Genomic DNA, 21,160 nt, shown 5'->3' on the forward strand with positions numbered 1-21,160 from the left:
ACATTACCACGTATGCGTTGTCATCAAAATATTTATATTTTACATTTTACAAAGTCAATCATCGACTCTCAGATATTATTTAAAAGTATCTTGTATGTTCAAATGTTTTGTATATATTTAGGCTTTTCACATTTTACATTGTTTCTCTGTATCACATTATATGATTATTTCTATTTCGCGTATTCTCCCAATTGAGGTTTCCTTGATCTTTCAACTGCCCTAGTGGGTCACAAATATACCAATATATTTTTCATTTGGGATATTTTTGTATTCCGCGAGTGTTTTTCTAAATTACTTAGCACTTCCGCCTTGTATTTTAAAAAAGCCTCGTCTCTAATTCATTGGCATACATTACTGCATTTAAAACTTGGTTACCAGTTTTCGTACTACTCACATTCACAGCAAAACTGTAATTTTCGTTGTAGTTTTGTTTAATACATCAAATATTCTAGCATTTTATTTCAATCGTATGTTGTTTTTGTAACAAATTATTATAATTCACTCTTCTTGAAACTTCAGATACCACTCTCCATTCTTAATATCTAACGACAAAGCTTAAAGCTTGCTTTTAAATACATTCATATATTATTTTACTGATTTATTGAATAAGTAAAACTTTCTTCCACTAAACACCCTTTTTAACTTGTTCTCTTCTTGTTTATAATATTCAAAAATGCAAAATTTTATATCTATTTATCCTAGTACGACTGTAAAACTTTTCTCTGCGGCATCATTTTACTTATAAAACCGTCAATGGGACATGATGGTGCCGATTCTTATGTGTTGCGACCCACTATATTAAATAACTATATATAATATTGAGTTATCTGCTGGAGCGGTAAGCTAGTTTTTTGTGGCAAGAACAGAAAACACTTTTCTCTCAAATAATTACTATAATATATAACATAGAGAAAGTGAAAACAGTAAAAGTATTTAGTATAATAAAAGAGCAAATAAGTAATATGAATTATTACATAGAGCCCTCCAAGTTTTGATGTTAATTTGGCTTTGGTGCATAGGGTTCCGCATTCGACCCCCAATAAGAGAACATTTCAACATATTACGGTGGTTCGTATTTCACCTTCAACTATAGGTCAATGTCTAATATAGCCTCCCCGGTACTGAAGAGAGACGCTAAAGTTAAACAAGCAAATAAAATTTAAAAATTCACTACTATAATAAAACTGTTCATTAATAAAAATCAATAAATTGCTCATTTTCCTTTTAATCGTAAATAAAATTGAGCAACAATGAAAACAAAAATATCAGTTTTCTTAGTTTATTAAGAAGAAGTAGTATTTGCATGTAAATAATATGAAGATCTCTTTGATGAAAATATAACGTAAAACATTAACTGTTCTAATTTTTGATCTTTCTATAGATTTCCGAAAATTTATGTACCCTGAATTCCTAATTTGAATCTTGACCACACGAAACACGTAAATTGCCTCATGAAGATTTGTTTAGCTCTTGTCTCAATACACTATATATCGGTCACTAAAATCATAGTACAATAACATTATCTATCACAAGAGCCTTCATAAATAAATTATATATTTCTGACCGAGTATGTATTTCTTTATTAAAATTAAAATAAGTCGTAGCAATATAAATACTCTGGTAAGAAAAATATTAATTATTTAAGTGATAATTCTAGACTCAAGATGAATGAATTGAGTTGAGTTGATTTTAGTTTAGCATCCCTTTCAGCAGCGAGGCTATGTGAGACGTGGACCTATTGATTAACGTGGAATCCGAACCACATAAGCTCCAGCCGGGAATCGAACCTGGGTGTCCCACTCAAGATGAATGAAGAACCTTCTAATAACTACTAATGAAATTTCAAACTTAGTGATTGAACATATCTTCATAGAGAATAGTCAAAAGTTACCTTCATATTCCATAGATACAAATTAAGTTAAGCGCAATTATAAACATCTGAATTTCGATAAGTATGTGATTTGATGCAACTTTATCTCTGGGAAAAGAAATTCCATTATCAGGATTTAATTCATTATGTGACAGCAAAAGTTAACAAAAGAAAACAATATTTATGTTTCTAATTAACAACCAATATCAAAGATCGGAAGATAAAATAATATAACTGAAAAACAAAATTGTTTCCTCGAGAAAGGGCAGTTTTAAAATTTTGTGGTTTTACTTCCTGTGGTCAAACTCTCCAACAAAATTGAACTACAAGAAATTTATTAGTTATTCTAATTGCAAATCGAAGGTATTCTTCAACCTCATAATGCAATAAATCTATTATCATGTAATTTCGTGAAGAAGGAAAATACAGAAAATCTTCAAATATCGTTAATTTTATTTTATTTCACATATTTATTCATATAAAGAAATTAAACGTCAATGAATGGCAATCATACGTATTACATGCAATTGTGTTATATTATTAGTACAATGTTTGATAAGTTTTCTATTTCATTAGTTTCTCATAAGTATGTGTGAATATTGTTAATTTACAAAAGTGTTTTGTATCATTAAAATTTGTAATGTGTTGTCATATCACTGTAAAACACTCAAAGAAAACTTCTTTGTTTTAATCAAAATATTTGTATTAACAAAATCATTTATACAACGAAAACTGAAAATGGTTTCTTGAAGCATTACTTTTGGTACTGCGAAGAGGATATTTTATCGTAGTACTAATTCCCAAAGTGTGATTTAATAAACAATACCGTAAAATATAATTTATTAATGTTACTGTAGACAAAACATATTTTTAAGAAAACAAAATATTTTCTTTATAAAATAAAGTAAATCGTTTTAGAAGTAATGATCAATTGAAGAAAGGGATCAAACTTGTAAATGATATTAATATTTATCATACCGTGATATATATTTTATTTTCTAACAAACATAAAATCTCACTGTATTTTGTAATTTTGAAAAGAGACTGAAATAGTTTCCCTATTATTCTTGAGAACTTATTAATTAAAAATAAGAGCTTAACACAGAAAATTTATATCTAGGGCTTTATCTTAGGAACAAATAATGGACCAACTATTGTATCTTTCGCAATCAATTTGAAATCATATAATCTTACATTCTAATCTGTGAATTTATATGAAGTACACCTTTCAATCATCAAAAATTTCTTCCAATAAAAGAATGTATATTACTTATGAAAAACAAGTATATTTTGTATTTAAAAAATTCATATTTCTATCTTCGAGTTCCATAAATTTTCGAAACATTTAATCTGATAATAATTAATATTCGAACTTAAAAGAGTACTTTAAATCAAGGAATGTCATACTTGCTTTAATAATTGTTTTGCATCGTCATTCATAATCGAAATGTAAATATACTATATATGTGCCAACTGCTTTGTTTTATTGAATATAAGAAGCTGCTTCTTAACTGTCAACATATCAAATTTACACTGCCTTTAGTATTTGAAACTGGTGTACAATGTGCTCCCAACCACCCACTTCTGTATTTATGTAGCGTTACCAAACAACAAGTTTTATTTCGAAATTAATGTCCTGAGTATATTAATTTAAGAAGCAAGATGGAGAATTTAATTCTTATGACATAAAACCCCATGATCATACTATTATGTATATAGACAATTTTGTAGACTTAACATAAACATTATAGAGTTTGTATATCTCTATAGCATATTCATAACGCTAAATCAATTCCCAACAAATAAAATTTTAAATACATCGATCCACGAATGAAACTAAAACTTACTTAGAAAACATTATCTGAATACAAAGAATTATTCTATAAACTATCTCGCAAATTACTTTTTAAAATACCTGTAATATCTGTTTAATGTTTACTGCCTGAAAATACACCACAGAATGTAAATTATGTTGGCTGTTGAGTTTTAAGAAATTATTGCCTTAAAGCGTACTGTGCGAAAGATATATTTTAAACGTTTTAGAAATAAACAATCTTTGATCAATTTTGCGCATTATTCGTAGTTTTAACATACTCATCTTTTAGCTACTAAATATAGTACGTTAGTGTTTAAGGTGAGAACGAAAATGAGTACCCAGTCAGGAAACGTTTAAATGCGTCAGTAACAAACATTGAAGGATGTTCTAAACTACCTGTAACATTTAGAAATTCCAAAGAAGATTCTAAGGTTATTTTATAGAAAACAGTTTAAACTTCTTATTCCAAACTTCACATATTTTTCTTGCACTATTTTTTTTAGGTGTATCTAAATATATAGAAATCTACGAAAGTAATGTTTATTTTACAGAGTGAGAGAATAATTTTTGTAAACAGTTAAAATAAAACAATTTATTGAATATATTCGTACTATTTTAATTTATAGAATGTTCAAATTATAGTTTTTGTTATTAAAATCAATTCTGCTGGACAAAAGCAAAGAAAGAGCAATCCTGGCTGAAAGTTTATGGGGATGTAACGTTAAAACGCAAACAATGTCAATTATTTGAAATGTGTTATCAAATTTTTATGGAAAGTGTGTTATTGTATCTTATATATATTTGTACAAAGTAGGTGTTACATGTTTCTAGTGTAACTGAACTGAAGAAATATTCTATATGATCTATGTATATTTTTGAACACGTTATTTATACTCAGTACCTGGTATTTTAATTCTTAAACTGTGTGTATAGCTCGAATCAATTTATATATGGAATATGGTTTAATCCAATTGAAATATATACTTCAACATGTAAACGCATATTTCAATAAGTATATTCTAGCTTTATTAAAGCTCATTGAAATGTATCTACTTAAAAAATCATTCCTAATAATTGAGTTTACTTCTGCTGTTATTCTTCAGATCAGTAACGATTTTCAGAAATACAGTACATAAAAGTTGTTAGTTTAAATGTGTAATATTAAATCAAGCGTATGCTTCCAGTCATGGTTATATAAGTGTTAGTTGAGGTATTATTAGATCCCTACCATGTCATATTTGCCTGAATAACATATATTAAAAAATATTTGTGCCCCATTTTTCATTTTTTTTCATTTTTCCACACTACACACTGATGAAAATATTATAATTGGAAACTCCAGTAACATTAAGTGAATTACTTGTTATGTTGCAAAACTAACAACAATATATAATTTACGAAGAACTTCTAGTTATCTGACATATCTGTGACTAAACCTTGCTCCTAGGTTAAACCTATTCTCCAGAATTTCCTACTTATTTGAGGATGGTGCGCCGCTTGGCTCTGCTTCTTTCAATACGCTGCGTTTAGAAAGATCGTTGTTTGATTTAGACTTAAGTGAACACCTAGAATATATGACGTATGAAACTACTGTTTAATGTGGAAGCTCATGTGGTTCGGATCTCATATTAAACAGTATATATCAAAGTCTTATATAGCCCCAAAACTGAGAATGAGAGTTAAACCACAAATCAAGCAATGATCTTCTGAGAGCCAGAGAATTAATGGAGGCTATGTTACACACAGTGGTGCTATTCTAATTTTTTAACAACCGGTTCTGTATATATATCAAGGTGGAGTGACGAAATTATCTAGCACTATGAATATCTTGGAAACGAATTGTCCAAGATTGATGGTTGTTGCAATAGATCATGGATTGTTGATAATGGTATTTATGTGTTTCAAATACAAATATTCCTCACTACTTCACTCTTATGATCCCAGTTCTCGTTCTTGATATCTGAGCATTTGAGATTTAGAAATAAACGCTTATACCTTATTCTGAGATCTCATATGTTCAACCTTGTATCTGGAAGAATTTCTAAGAACAAAGACACTTAAAACAAAATTTACCGATACCCCCGCAATCCATTATTCTTCTGGTATGTACAGATCAAAGTATATTCTTCAAATAGATCAATTGTTTTGGCCGTAGAAATTTTGTATTCTACAAGTTCTTCATTCCAGCTTAAATTTGCAATACACAGTCTTGCTATGCTAATAGAAATACAAAAGATATAAAAAATCTTACCTGCAAGGTTTATTTCCGATTTCCGAAACAATGCATTTTTATAGAGTAGTTATCTAGTTGTCTATTAGGTATGTTGAATACACATATTCTGTGTAGTAACATTTAACAGAAATGTTGTTTGTTTTTTCATCAATAAAGTATAGATCCATTTTATGTTAAAACACGCCCCATTTTTCTGCCGTTCTCCCCAGTCACAACCAGTGGAAACATGGACAGAAAACAATGAACTACTGTATGTGTATATAATCATATATCAACTTATGTAATAAATTATAGTTTGCATATTAACAACGTACAGTTGAAATATATTTCTAGAGTTTGCTGAGTTTGTTGGTAGTAGAACGCTCGCCTCTGGTGCGTGGGGCCCTTGGTTCCATCCCAGCTCCTGCTTAGCGGGATTTGTGGTGGACAAACACCGTGTGCGTGGGTTTTCTAGAAGTTTCGTTTCCACCCACTTTCCTCATTCCACCATTATCATGCAACTCATTATCGCCATCTCTCTTAGCTACGGTGCATAATCGTGGGACGTTAATCTCACAAAAGTATGCTTTCTATTTAATTGGTAAACTAATACAACTCAATAATCTAATTTAAATGTTGAGTGTCTGAATGCCCAAACAATTATCATGAAATAATATGAAACGAAATATAAATATTTTTTGAAGTTTTCACGAAAACAATATATAAGTACTGAGATATTTGTAATGTTTCATATGGATCTTAAAAGCTAAAATCCATTATATTTTATATGGACCTGAGAGTTATAAACTCAGAGCCGTATCTTCATTGGTGCATCGTTAATAAAGAAAACTATGAACTTGTATGATAGAGTGATATATAAGTTTGATATTAAATTAAGTGCCCGAACAAGGAATAAAGAAGGATTGAAAATAGAATAGCAGTGTTTCAGATGCTATGCTTTTGTAACGATTAAGAAAACAGTTATAACATACCTTTTATAATAGACTAGCATCAATTACCCGTTTCGCTGGGCTAAATTAAAAAATAATACTAATATGTTCCATTAGTCAGTCACTTCTTATATTACTAAAACGCTCTTTGATATCGGTCATTTTCGATGATTTCTATGTATCCCCCTCCCGTCCCCATGTTGCGGGGCACGGCATCAGAAGTGTCATTGTTCATCTCAGCGACCTCGAAAACTATAAATTTGACACTGATATTGGTCATTTCGATCATTTTTGTATACATTTCCCCTCCCTCCCCCTCCTCCAAGTTGTGGGGCTGAATGTGGGTTTAAACGGCATCAGAAGAGTCACTGTTCATCTCAGAGACCCCGAAAACTATGGATTCGACACGGTCATTTTCCATCATTTTTAAATGTCTCTCACCTCCCCCACCTTTAAATTACACCTTTAAAGTGATATGACAAAATCTATCTCAGGTTTAAACTTCATCTAGGTGTAAATTTGATCGAAAATGAAATGAAATGAAATCTTTAAGTTTTACGTCCCACGGTTATGCCGGTTAGGCTAAAGGAGACGGTGATGATGAGAGATGAGTGAAATGGTGGAAGGAAGAAAGGGGGAGGAAACGGGAGAACCCCGAGAAAACCCACGAGCACGGTGTTTGTCCACCACAAAGTCCACACGGCGCGAGCTGGGATCGAACCAGGGACCCCCAGCACCGGAGGTGAACGCTCTACCACTGACACTTAACTCACCAACATAGTCATATATATTGATTTTAGTATATATCCCCTCCTCTCCCTCTCCTATGTTGCTCCGTCAAAGTGAAATGATAAAAAAAAACCAGGTACGAACCTCGTCTATGTTGAAAATTTGATCAAGATTAGTCGTTTGGTTCAAGAGTTATTAAGTTTTATTTATCTTTTTATAATTCCCCCTCCCCTAAGTTCTACCGTCAAAGTGAATAGCTAAAAACACTTCCAGGCCAGAACCGCATCTAGCTCAATAATTTGATCGAGATCGATCGGGCGGTTCAAGAGATTAAGAGTCACAAACATAGTCACTTTCAATTTTATAATATAGATGAGTTGTAACAATTTCTTTAATTTGAAAATATTAATGGTGAAACAGATGTAGTTATCGAAATATAAATATAACAAATTTTAAATTAAATAAAAATGGATGAAACGGGTATCAGGACACAAGCGGTACAGGACATTTGCGTTACAACGAGAAAACCAGTTTTTCTGGGACATTTGCGGTACTGTTCAAAACTTTCCCTTAGACAGTGGGACATTTGCGGTACTCACCGTGGAATGTGTACCAAAAGCATCCATTTCACCCCCGTTACTCTAAATTAGAATAAATTCAATAATGAAAGGGAGTGTGCATGGAGATAAACAGCATACTAATATGTGATTCATTATCAACTATATGTAATACTGTATCTACATTTTATTCATTACATTTGTTTCAAGACTTACGCTGTTATGTGTTTATCTCTAATATAACTAATTGAATTCTATTATAAACAATGAAAATAAAATACTAATTCATTGACTTTGTGTCTTATACTTATTTCGAGCTAGATCCGGTCAAAAATCCCTAAATATGCTCATAACAATGGACAACTGTGTCCAAAATACATGACTTGTGGCAAATCACTCCACTAGCAAGTTGCTTTTTGGATAATTCCGTAATACTTACGCTTAATTAGAAACATCTCAATATATTAAAAACGAAGAATATTATATTTCAATTCTAAGTAACCATTGGGAAGTAGGTATTAGAAAACTGTTAAGCAAAACTATAAAAGAAAACAAAAATATACATATTTCTCGAAGTTTCCTTTAAATATCATGGACAGGCGTTCGATCAATCAGAGATAAGGATTTGTTTACATTTTCCAGTTTTGATCAATCACAAACAAGTATTTGTTTACAACTTTCAGATATGTCTACCATGCATCCTACTATCTGTTTTTTTCATATTTCTGTTTAAATGATTCTTATATTTGCGTTTACATGCTCTTATGTACTGTCTGCTTTCTAGTCTGCTTTTAGTAAGCAAAAAGTTTGGGTCTCCTGAAAAAGTCATGTTATTTTCTTCTAGAACAACTTGCTGGCTAGACCAATGTGATAGAACTTGGTCTTTGTGTAGCAGTTGATACTGTGTGCTCATCCTCTAACTGAACAACCAAAAAGATCGTTTTTCAGCTTGGAGAATAAGAAGTTATTTCGAATAGTTCCGCAAATGTCCCACTACCACAAATGTAGATACTTGAAGTACCGCAAATGTCGCAGTACCGCTAATGTCGATACCGCAAGTGTTGCGTTTTCGATGAAACGTCAAAAAACATGGAATACCTTATCAAAAGCATCTTTATTAAATAATATTAGCAAATTTCTATTATTATCGATGAAATATTATCTGCGATTTCTTTCTGGCAACAAAATCAAGAGTTTTATCAATTACATAAAGTGAAAATTCAGGCAAATGTGAATTTCCATTATTGTTGCTTCATTACTTCTTGAATCCCCTCAATGCTATATCCTATTTGTTACATCTACAGTTTATAGTCACTGTGCTGTTGAGAAAATATTACCTATACACACATGTGTCACATATTGTATTTTAAAAAGTGTGTTTCGAAAACCGTTTTTTCTCTTTCAACAACTTGTGAGATATACTCATGTGCCAATGCTAAGTCTTACGTGTGAAAGGAAGCCGAGTTGTTGTTTGTTTGCTATGTGATTCTTTTGAAAAAATGTATCGTATGTCTAATGATTTTGCTTGTTGTTGGATTACTGGTGTTTTATACATGTGCTACATTTTTGTACCCAAAGATGTATATGTAAATATAATGACATGAAATACAATTCTGTCATCACACCTTCGCTTTGTTAATAAAGGAAATGAAATTACGTAAAGATTTTTTAATGCAATATTAGTTGTATTTTATACAGTAAAACCTCCGAATAACGGACATGGATTCAACATGATAGTTTGTTAGTAAATAAGAGGCGTCCTTTACAGAGAGATTATACAAATTTAGATCACTCATAGCTCATGCAGTAAGTGTATGCATTATACAATAAATATATTATTTATAAATATAAACACTGTACAGGGTAATATCGAAATAATGTACACAACGTTCGAATAAATGGGAGAGTAAGGGTGAAATACTCGTCTGCAAAGAAACGAAAGAATCACTGAGGGATGTGATTACATAGTCGCGTACTGCCAAATATTATTGTAATTTTATTCTCAAGTTCGTGCCACTCCCCTGTAAAAATCAATTAATGCATATACTGATCTATTAACCCCTTTCTGCATTATTTTTTTCTTTTAGCGAAAAAAATAATCAATATTGGAAATCCTCATATGGGAACTTGAAAAATGAATTAAAACTTGAATTTTAGATTTTTCACTTAATTCCAACGAGAAATAAGTAAGTGCCATATATGACACACTTACAACTCACAAAGAACATGCCAGATGACACCAAAATCTCTTATTCATACACGTCAATATCTTACACAGCAGACAAAATAATCATTTGATGCCTTTGATAAATCACAAAAAAGCTAAAGTGAGAAAAAGGTATGTGCCATATATGACACGGCATGCGGTAAGGGGTTAAAAGTGAGGCAATAAGAACATGCAATGTCGTTATTGCTTAAATACTGAAAATGTTGATAAAACTCACTAATTGTGTTAGTTTATGAATTCCCTGGGAAAACATCTGCAACAGTTATACGCTATAACATTCTGCAAACATAATTTCTGTTCAAAATTTGGAACTGCTTGATCAATTGGGGCTTATTTAACTTATTTAACTCTTTTAAATACATATGAAGTGAGAGCAATTCTGTCTGTTGTGAAGAGGTTACTACAACGTTGGAGGAAAGAAGACTGCCCGTGCCTGTATCTGGTGAGGTACATGGAAAGAAAGTTCTGTCCCATAATAATACGGTACATATATTCTTGCCCAAACATAATAAATTGTTCGTATTATGGAAGTGTTCTGCCCGGAGTTTCAGTGTATTTATATTAATTTTGTTCGATTTCTACTTTTATATTAACATGCTCCTTAGTTTTCTAATATATTCATACTTGAGATTCACGGTCAAAAAAATCTTAAGCTTCCTCGTAGCTAAACAATTAGCATTCACACCTTTGGCATGGGAGACCAGAGTTTGATTCCCGGCGGAGCTCATGTGGTTTGGATCCCACGTTAAGCTGTAGGTGGACGTCTCATATAGCCTCGATGCTGAAAGGTACGCTAAACTGAAAATAAAATCAATTTCATTGAAAGTTATCTTAAAACTTGATTTGCTAGAAAATGAACGATAAATGATCTTTCTTTACTTTTCGATTTCATATTTCATTTCGATTTTTATTACCCGTATCCCGAAATACACATCACTATCAAGTTGAAAAAATGGAGGAAGAAAGCAAAAATCTTCCCCTTCTTTTTCCAATAATGACACTTGTTACTAATCATTATCTTTTTCAGAATTCGCTGATATATGATCGCCAAAGAAATACAAATGGAATCGTATGGCATGAACTGAAAGTTCCCTCAACGCAAATCACCACGATTCTATATTTAATTTATAGAGAAACTAAAGTATGAATACCTTACTTGTGTAAATTAATCATATGGTTAGTGTGTAAATTCAATAATCAAATATACCTCTCCAGTTACAATAATAGGTATTCCTAGTTCTTTTATGTAGAGGATGGCAGCGTAATCGAAATTTACACTACTTTATACTTTGGGTTAAACTTTACTTAGGATTGAAATGCAAAAATTATAACGTGTCTCCTCTTTGTAGGATTCTTGGAGGACCTTTTTGTAGGTAGTTGAAGTAGCCTAGCTAGAAAATCTCAGAAACCGAATCATACGGATTGGTCCCCACCTCAGTGCCGGATTTACGTATAAGCAAAATAAGCTATAGCTTCGGGCCCCACTCTCTAAGAGGCCCCAAAAAGTTAAAGGAAAACTGGATGTGCATTTCCAAAATATAAGAGAAACAATAAATAAAATAAAATATACATACAGCAACAGTGCTTCGTTTTCTGTGAGCTCCTATGATGTAAGTAATGGAGCCTCTTCTGCTAGCCTGCTTTCTAAAATATCACTAGTTTCCTCACTTCTGTATATAGGGTGCCTACCTTCATCTCGACCCATAAAGGGTCCTATTACCTTCAATAGCTTAGGGCCCCACCAAACTAAATCCCACTCTGCCCCACCTTGAAAGTGATTACTGTTTTTAATCTCATTAGCTACTCATAATAATCATGCCATACGAAATCTTTACTAGAAATGACGATTAGTGAAAACAAGTTTGAGTTAAATCAACCGCTGCTGACGCGCAATTATGTCGCTCTATGAATATTTCGTTTAAAAAGAGGTTTGCAGGAAAAACTGAAATACGGCCACTTTCCTGCAAGTACGTGCAATGCAATCAGAGTTCCGAAATCTATAATATAACAAAATATATGTGAAGAAACATTAGTGTGGTTTAAACATTAGAAGGCAGTATTGAGGACATTTTTACTCAACGTAGAGAGGAGACTCTTGTTTCTAAAAGGTTAAACCGTCAAGCTAATGAAAATGGAGAAGGACGTTGCTTAGGTGAATGGAAACAGACTCAGGATTCGGCGTGAAAGTGATGAATGAATGTATGTTTCCAGACATACTAGTTTATAGTAAATAGGCCCTTAGTCAGCCCAAAAATGTAGGGGGGGGGGGGCGTAGAAGTTAGGGGGACTCGATCCAACCATATTATAGTTTATCACCATACTATAGATCTTTTGGAAGCCTACCGTGAAAATTTTATGGACCAGTAAAAATGTTTGGGGGCCCGGCCCCCTAGTTCCTCGGGATACAGTCCTGATAGTAAAGATTCAACTTGAGCAACCTATAAACAAAACCACGTGGTTAAGGACAACAATTTGAGTAACTATTTATGTAACTCAGTTACTGTTAGTGATTTTTGTGTTTCTTTTATTTTAAGATAATGGTATTAAGAAGAAGTCACGTAAGCGCAATATCTTATATTTATAATAATAGTTTAAAATATTATAATATGACCACATGGGCTACATAGCCAAAAGGGGGCGTTTCGAGCTAAAGCGAATCTGAACAGGATCAAGAGATCACAAAAAAGATAGGTTGCATGGCGATTAAGGGGAAAAGAACAATTCACAACACCCAACACAGAGATTTTCTTCAAACGTCTCTATAATTATTAAGTGCAAAAGCGTGTATTTCACAAGCCATAAATATGACAACTATGATAAGCACGCACCAACCTCTCTAGGTGGCAACTAATCAGAAGATCCATTGAATTAAGTTCAGAGCAAGGAGAAGCCGATGGGCCTGAGCGAAGAAGGAAACATGAAACGACGGTGGACATGCATATGAACTAAAATTTCCTTACGAAATTTCGTCAATAAAATAATCATCTTCTCCTTCCATAACAAATTTATGATATCTCCAACTTTCATTTCAATTTTATTTCGGTATTTGTAGATGTTCGTTAGTTCACACATTCCTCACAATTCCAGTATCCACAATACAATCTTCAGGCAGTCTATACGTGCGTACTTACCACTTGGAGATTACTGTGGTTGCGCATCATGAGTTAACACTTCTTTTACATATTAGTTTCCTTATAGAAGATTTCGAGATTAATATATCTTTTTCTCTGCCGTGATTCCTGATTATTACCACATCTCAGGCAAGATCCCTTCATACTTCCACAGTGCCTTACCAAAATGATTTTAGATATTAGAATTGTGAATAATAGGTGAACTAACTGACATAAATACCACAATAAACTGAAACGAAAGTTGAAAGCTACATGAAATTTATTGTGGAAAAGAAAGGCGTTTATTATAGTGGCTGTTGTTCACTATAAAGAATAAAACACCATTTGAACACTTTTAGTACAGATGTTGAGGGAAAAATTAATCTCATTATTGTTATCTAATTATTATCGATAATTATTGTTTATAAAATGTGCTTAGAGTGTCCAAAAGCGTTAATTCTCAAAAAAAAAAAACAGTATCTAGCATGACATATTTAAAACACTTCTTTTCGGCAAACAGTTCGAAAACAAAGTGATGACACATTTTGCAAATACATCTGGGACATACTTGGAAAACATAATATCTAAAAGGGGGTGAATACATGTAATCTGGAGATGTTCAAAGAGTGTCGGTAATGTGTAAAGTGTCCTACTGTGTCTAAAAGTAGTTTCTTTATATTTTGCAGTGTTGGTAAGGAAATTTTGGTTTATGCGCATTCCAGTTGTTACTGTCTGTTTCCTACGGATTTAGACCCTCAGATTTGTCCTACTCTGAACACAAATAGATAGAAATCTTGCTTGTAGTGACCACCTAGACAAGATGATGAGTGTTTTAAATACTTAGCTCTAGTGACCTACACTTTGCACACATGTTATAGACATACACAATTCGCGGGTAGCATATTAGTGCATAACAGTCTTAACTGGATGTATGGGTCGAATTTTACCAAGAAAGAAATAAACGCTGAGGAATAATACATAGGTACAGTTTCTGGGTGTGTGCTTACTGCAATTAGTACACATGCAACCTATATATCAATCATCGTCTTGACAAAAGAAAGTGATCGGTTCCGGAATTGGTCATATTCGGTACAGATTGTAGTTTCCGAGGATGAGCTATATCCAGCGATTGCACACTTATATAGCAATCAACTAGTCTTGACGAAAGAAAGCGATAGGTACCAGAACAGTCACTTCCGGTATATGGTACCTAATTTACTTTCCGAGGGTGGAGTGTTTCCAGTGATTGCACACATGCAACTTATAAATTAATCAATTCGTCTTGACGAAAGAAAGCGGTCGAAAGTGAGATTTTTGTTGGGCTGTATAGTTCTCCGTTTGGATGGATTGGACTATTGTTGGTATTTGGTGTTTGGGTTATATTTTCCAACAAATGGGATATTATATTCTTCAAATATGATTTTTTGGTAAGAGCTATGTATCTTCAGTAATAGATTTGCCTCAGGGTAAAAGTGGGGGAACTCGGGAGGACGCCGTCCCCCCACTTCCAAAGTATATTTATGGCTTCCCCCACTTCCTAAAACTTACAATGAGCAAAGATAGGCACGGGGAATAGAGTAATGTCATGCGTCTCCCCCATCTTTTCAGATCCACTTTTACCCCTGATTTACCTATCAGATATGTTTATTGGGCTTGATTGCATCCGTGTGGATTAGGAGAGTATTAAGTTTGAATATTTGAGCTGCATTTGAAACAAAGTAATGCAGAAAATTTGGGCTCTAACTTCACGTTAGCCTCAAAGTATTTGCTAAAAAAGATTGTTTTGAGCCGGTGTTTTATTTCGTTTGGTCGAGTTGGGCTAACAACTTTAGACGTTTAGCTTATTAAGATATACTTGAGACATTATATATTAAGTTTTCTCAAAAGTTGTTGGGTTTAACTGTCTTGAGTACTAAGGAGCAAACGCGAAACCAAGATCATGGCGGACTTGATCGCGTCAACGCCCAGTGTCACTACTTTAAAGGCGTCTTCTTTCTTGTATATGCAATACGTCGGCTTCGAAACTTCTTTTGTATGGTAACTAGCTGGTGCTACTGTGGTTCACTAGGACCCTCTGGTGGACGACTGGTGAACAAGAAGACGCCTTTAAAGTAGTGTCACCTATAGGTGATACTGGGCGTTGACGGGTTTGGTACGTAATCATATACGAAGGATAGGACTTTTTCGTGTTCTTTCGTATCTTAATACGTTGTCTCGTATCCCATATACTATATATATATATCATCATCATAGGTATTCTGCCTTTGTTGGCAGGTCACTTGCCGCAGCTAAGAAGCTTCCATGCTCCATGGTCCTCCGCTAACCTCTTCGTCTTCACGTATGATCTGTCTGTTTTAATATCATCCATTAATTGTAGTCTCCTCGCCCCCTCCCTCTCTTTCCCGCCACCATACTTTCTAGGACGTCCCTCATGATACAATCTCTTCTTAGGCAATGTTCCAACCAGTTTCTCTTCCTCTTCCTAATAATATCTAAAAGTGTTCTTTTCTCACCCACCATTTCTAACACTCTCTCATTCGTTTTCCGCTCGACCCAACTAATTCTTTCCATTCTTCTCCACACCCACATTTCGAAGGCTTCCAGTCGATTTTCATCACCTTTACGTAATGTCCACGTCTCCGCCCCATACAGTACAACACTCCACACGAAGCATTTTATGAGTCTTTTTCTCAACTCTTTATTCAAGGTCCCACAAAACAGACTTTTCTTCCTCCTAAAGGCTTCTTTCGCCATTCCTATCCTTGCTTTTATTTCACGTTCGCACTTCATGTCATTACTAAGAATACTACCCAGGTATCGAAAACTATTCACTTGTTCTATTTTCTCCCCTCCTACTTTTATATTTGACACACACCCCTTCGTTCCAATCACCATGGCTTTTGATTGGAACATGGAATATATATAAATAAATACAATTGCTTCATAAACATGAATATTGTTCGCACTTATAAATTACTGATTCATACATATTGTGATGGTTGATTCTTGGTTCTAAGTTTGAGTATATATAAGCTAGGAATACCAAAATAATATTGTCTTTAGTTAAATACAAGTGACGCCTTAAAAAAAAAAAAAAAAAAAACTATACGCAGATATTTTGTCACTATCTCTACTCGTAACAATAATAGTGGGAAGCCGAATCAAACTTTTATTAATTTCTACTTTTTTTTATTTTTTGAATGATATTTACAATTTAGGAGATTGATTAAAAACCTGTTACTAAATACCCAAATTATACAGACGATATCTTCTTCGTCTTCACGTAATTCAATTTGGAAAATCTTTTTTTTTTTTTTTAACATTTTGTCTAATGCTGTCAAATATCCGTATTTTCTACTATCCGAATTTCGGGCTTTTTCAAAATTGAAACCCGGCGGATATCTAGATTTCAGTTTTTGACATTTCACTATCCGAATTTCGGATTTCGGTTTTAGTTAAAATTCGATATCCGGATTTTTTTGGCAGCACCAACTTTGCCTAAGTAAGTTATCAGCTTTAATCACATAAATTTATTTTACTGCAAAACAATTAGTATCTTAATAAACTATATAAAGCATTAACTTTACAATTGCAATGGTTATATATCCTAAAACAACCAATGAATAAGACACAGGTAAAAATTACGTGACGTACATAATTGAATTGCGTCAAAGTTTAGACTTGTGTCCAAATGATTTTTAAGGTCATTGCGTCGAATATGCGCCCCGAGGGAAAATGCGCACCTCATAAAAAAACGGACAGAATGTGGCAGAAGCTGCTATGTGAAGTTTTTGTTATCTGACAGGAGGACGTTCATACCGCTGCTATGTGTTGGTGCATAAAAAGGACATTTTCGCTCACAAGTACAGCTATGTTGATGACAATTTATTGTATGAATATGTATGGTGGCATCAAAAAAGTGCGAGATCTAATATTAAGTGTTTGTGTATTGTGCTTTAGGAGAAAAGGAAAGCGAAGAGGATTGCGACTCCGGTAGCTACCGTGAAAGCAATTCGTGGCTTACACGAGGTTAGCAATTTTCGGAGTAGCATGCTAGTCTCGCTGCAGAGCGATATATATATGTGTACCGTGTTTGGGGAAATACGCGCCCTGCTACTTTGGGGGAAAACGAGCACCCTACAGAACAATAAGATGAGTACAATTCCCTATGGAACTGCAAGACAACTACAATTGTAAGCAATGCTGGAACTGGAATTAACCTTTAAAAATCCACTAATGTCTTTTGTCGGTAGATTTCGAAAGAAATCCTAGGGCCTACCTATTACTGTCGTTACCATGTTACGACTTCCGGAAAATTTCTACGTAACTTTTCGTTTCGTGGTACCTAGACCTCCCTAGACCTAAAAATGGGTTGCGTAACGTGAGTGGCACTCAAACCTATAATATATTTTTTCAGTATACAAATGCCGGAATATACCTCAGCCTGTAGGCTTGACCGAAAGGGATTTCTTTACTTTCTTGTGCTTATAGTCGCAGAGATAAAACAGCAACTGTTGGTAAGGCACTCAGTGCTTTTCGTGCGACCGGTACTTTTCCGTTAAACGCAGACGCTGTTCCTGCATATGCTTACAGTCGATCGCCGGATTTACGATCTACAACAGAAGAAGACAATCGCCAATGCCATCAGGAGAGACAGCTTGTACGAAATGTGAATAATGAGAATGCACCCTTGCCTCAAACTGAACCTAATGTGTTATGCAGCAAAGTTTCATGCGTGTCCGATGACAACAGCTCCACATCTCAACGGCCATCGTCAAACACGTCATCTCCTGCTGCTACGGGAAGAAAAAGTGAAAGTGCTAAAGTTCTTACATCTGATCACTATATGACTGTGCAACGTCAGGTAAAAACTACTAAGGCTACTGCTTCCGAAAGAAAACAGGAAAGGTAAAACAGGAAAGTCACAAACACGCAAAACTATTGCATTGCAGGGCCATTCATAATCGGCAATTCGTAACAAAAGCAATTATTGTGGTGTCTGTAATGTATACTTTTACGTAGAAGAAAACGGACAAGATTGAATACAGTATATCAGATACGCACTGTGGTATTATGCTTCGTGCGTATCTGCCCAAGATATGATCTTCGGAAATAATATAGTTTTACTTCTTGTGATAGTGTTTTGTTTGTAACTGTTCAATTCATGATATACCAACGCAAGAGTTTGTAGACAGTTCAGACGCTCCACTCCTATATTACAAGTTATAATACTTGAAAGTAGGTTTTTGAACTACGTTTATGATTTATTAATAGAAGGAAAGTACTTCAGTAGTAACAAAAGATCGTTTTTGTGTTACAAAGATAAAGAATTAAATTTACGTTTCTTTTCACGAAAGCTTCTCCATAATTTCTTGATATTTTCACCATGTAAGTTTGCAGTATTGCTTCATTGTATGATTTCATAATGTGGTTCTATATTAGGGCGTCAGATATTTGATGTATTGCTTGTCAGTAGTTTTACATTTTGGTTTGAAAACGTACTTACACACGGTACGCATATTACCCCAGTGTCGGGAAATATGCGCCCTTATCACCCTTTGGCATATTTTGGTGTATGATGCCTTTCTGTAAACATTTTTCTTCATGCTTGCTAGTGGATTACGGAGGTATTAAACTTTCCAACTGCATACTGATTTTCGGATTCCTTTCTTCCATCTGTGCATGAGTGCCCATTTTATCCTTAGGGGGCGCATATTCGACGCAATGACGTTATATCAATCCATACTTTACTTCTTACGTGAGCCCTTTGTGGATAAGTGGACAACATCTGTGTTTGATGCAGAAAGCTCCAGGTTTGATTCCCAGTGGGTCTCAAGTAACACACAGTCTCCTAACTGGTCCCTGTTTTATTATTATTATTATTATTATTATTATTATTATTATTATTATTATTATTATTATTATTATTATTATTATACAATTCTTTGTAATTTTTAAGCTGATGCATAGAAAAAACAATAGGAATGCAATCATTTTTCTCTCAGTTCGGTTATTTCAGAAGATTATGATAAGTATTTCTTCATGTTTATCGGGGAGTACTTGAATTCCTTTGTATCCTCTGGCTACGCCCATGGCTTAAGCTGACAAAACGAAATATAAAATTATGAATTTCAAATTTAAAGCTTTTCTCTAATTTTCGGCTATTTATAAAAGTATCAAAACTCTGCTTCAAATGCAGCCCAAAACATCAAACTTGCTACATTGCTAGTTGACACAAGGTACTGCTAATTTCAACAGACGTATTTGTCAGGCCGGTCATATTTGCGAAGTTAGCCCCGACAAAAGAAGCAGGAAAATAACTTTTTAATAAATGTAATAGCCCATATCTTGGAAACTATAAAGCCCCAAACGCTAAAAGTTGCTGACTCAATCAGCCCAAACGAAGTACCATCTATTTCAATAAAAATCTCATCTGGCACAAACCCTCTGGTAGGTAATGAGAAATTACCTCCCCAACTTTGTGACGGTCAAACTCTGTTTCAAATGCAGCCCAAATCTTCAAACTTCCTACACTGCTAGTTGACACAGAATAGGCCTACTGCTAATTCCAACAAATGTATTTGTCAGGCCCGTCATATTTGTGAAGATAGCCCCGACAAAAACAGCAGGAAAATAAGTTTTTAATAAATGTAATAGCCCATATCTCGTAAACTATAAAGGCCAAACGCTAAAAGTTGCTGACGCAATCACTCTCTGGCCCAATAAAGATCTCGTGAAGCCCAAACACTTGGGGAGTCACCTTCACCCAGGCCATCTTTATATATTTTTGTCCAAGTAGGAATTTTAAAAACAAGCACTGCATATGAATTTTATTACTGTCTACAATTTTAATTTTTTTGCTAGATCATAAATAGTTGAGGTTCACACAATTCATACACTGCCTTTTTCACAGACCGTGCGCTTTGCAATACAACACCTTGTTTTGTTTTAAAATTAACATATAAAACTTGGGTTCCCATCACTTGATAGTGCTAATTGAGAAGTTTTGGCCTTGTTACATAGCATAGAGGTACAAAAAGTATATGTTTCAATGTGTTTTTCGGATTAACTTTACATTAAATGTCCAAGTTTGTCAGTTTGACTTCATGTTCATCCGAAAGTAGGTCTGGTTCAGAAGTATTTTGCGACAATAACATTGTTGTATCTTGACAGATAAACTATACTCGGTGCTACTACACGAGAATCGCCATAACTTGTGCTAGATTGTCATTATTATTTTTTTTTTATATCTTTACATAAATTTGACGGCTAACGAGAGGTTTGCGAGAAAGTTTTCTCCTGATCCAGTTCCAAACAGGCCTGTATCCAGGGGGGTCTAGGGGGAACGGGCCCCCCTAAGATTTTGCTGGCCCCCTAAAATTTTACTGTAAGCTTGCAAATGAACTATAATATGGTGATGAACTATATTATGGTTGGATTGGCCCCCCTAACTTCAGAGGCCCCCCCCTACATTTTTGGGCTGGCTACAGGCTTGGTTCCAAACATCGTAGAGCGATGGAATTTTACACGTGTAATCCTGCATACCTATGTTATGTATGTCATGTGGTAATGTACAGCTCGTAACTTTACACCGTAGCTGCGTTATAGTTCCGAACGTGAAGTAAGGTGTAGTGGTGCAAAATTCATTCCTGCGCTTCAGAAAGCAGAGTGGCAACATTGCAGAAGTAC

This window comes from Thermobia domestica, chromosome 1, assembly GCF_964235325.1.
Source record: "Thermobia domestica chromosome 1, izTheDome1.hap1.1, whole genome shotgun sequence".
Lineage (NCBI taxonomy): Eukaryota > Metazoa > Arthropoda > Insecta > Zygentoma > Lepismatidae > Thermobia > Thermobia domestica.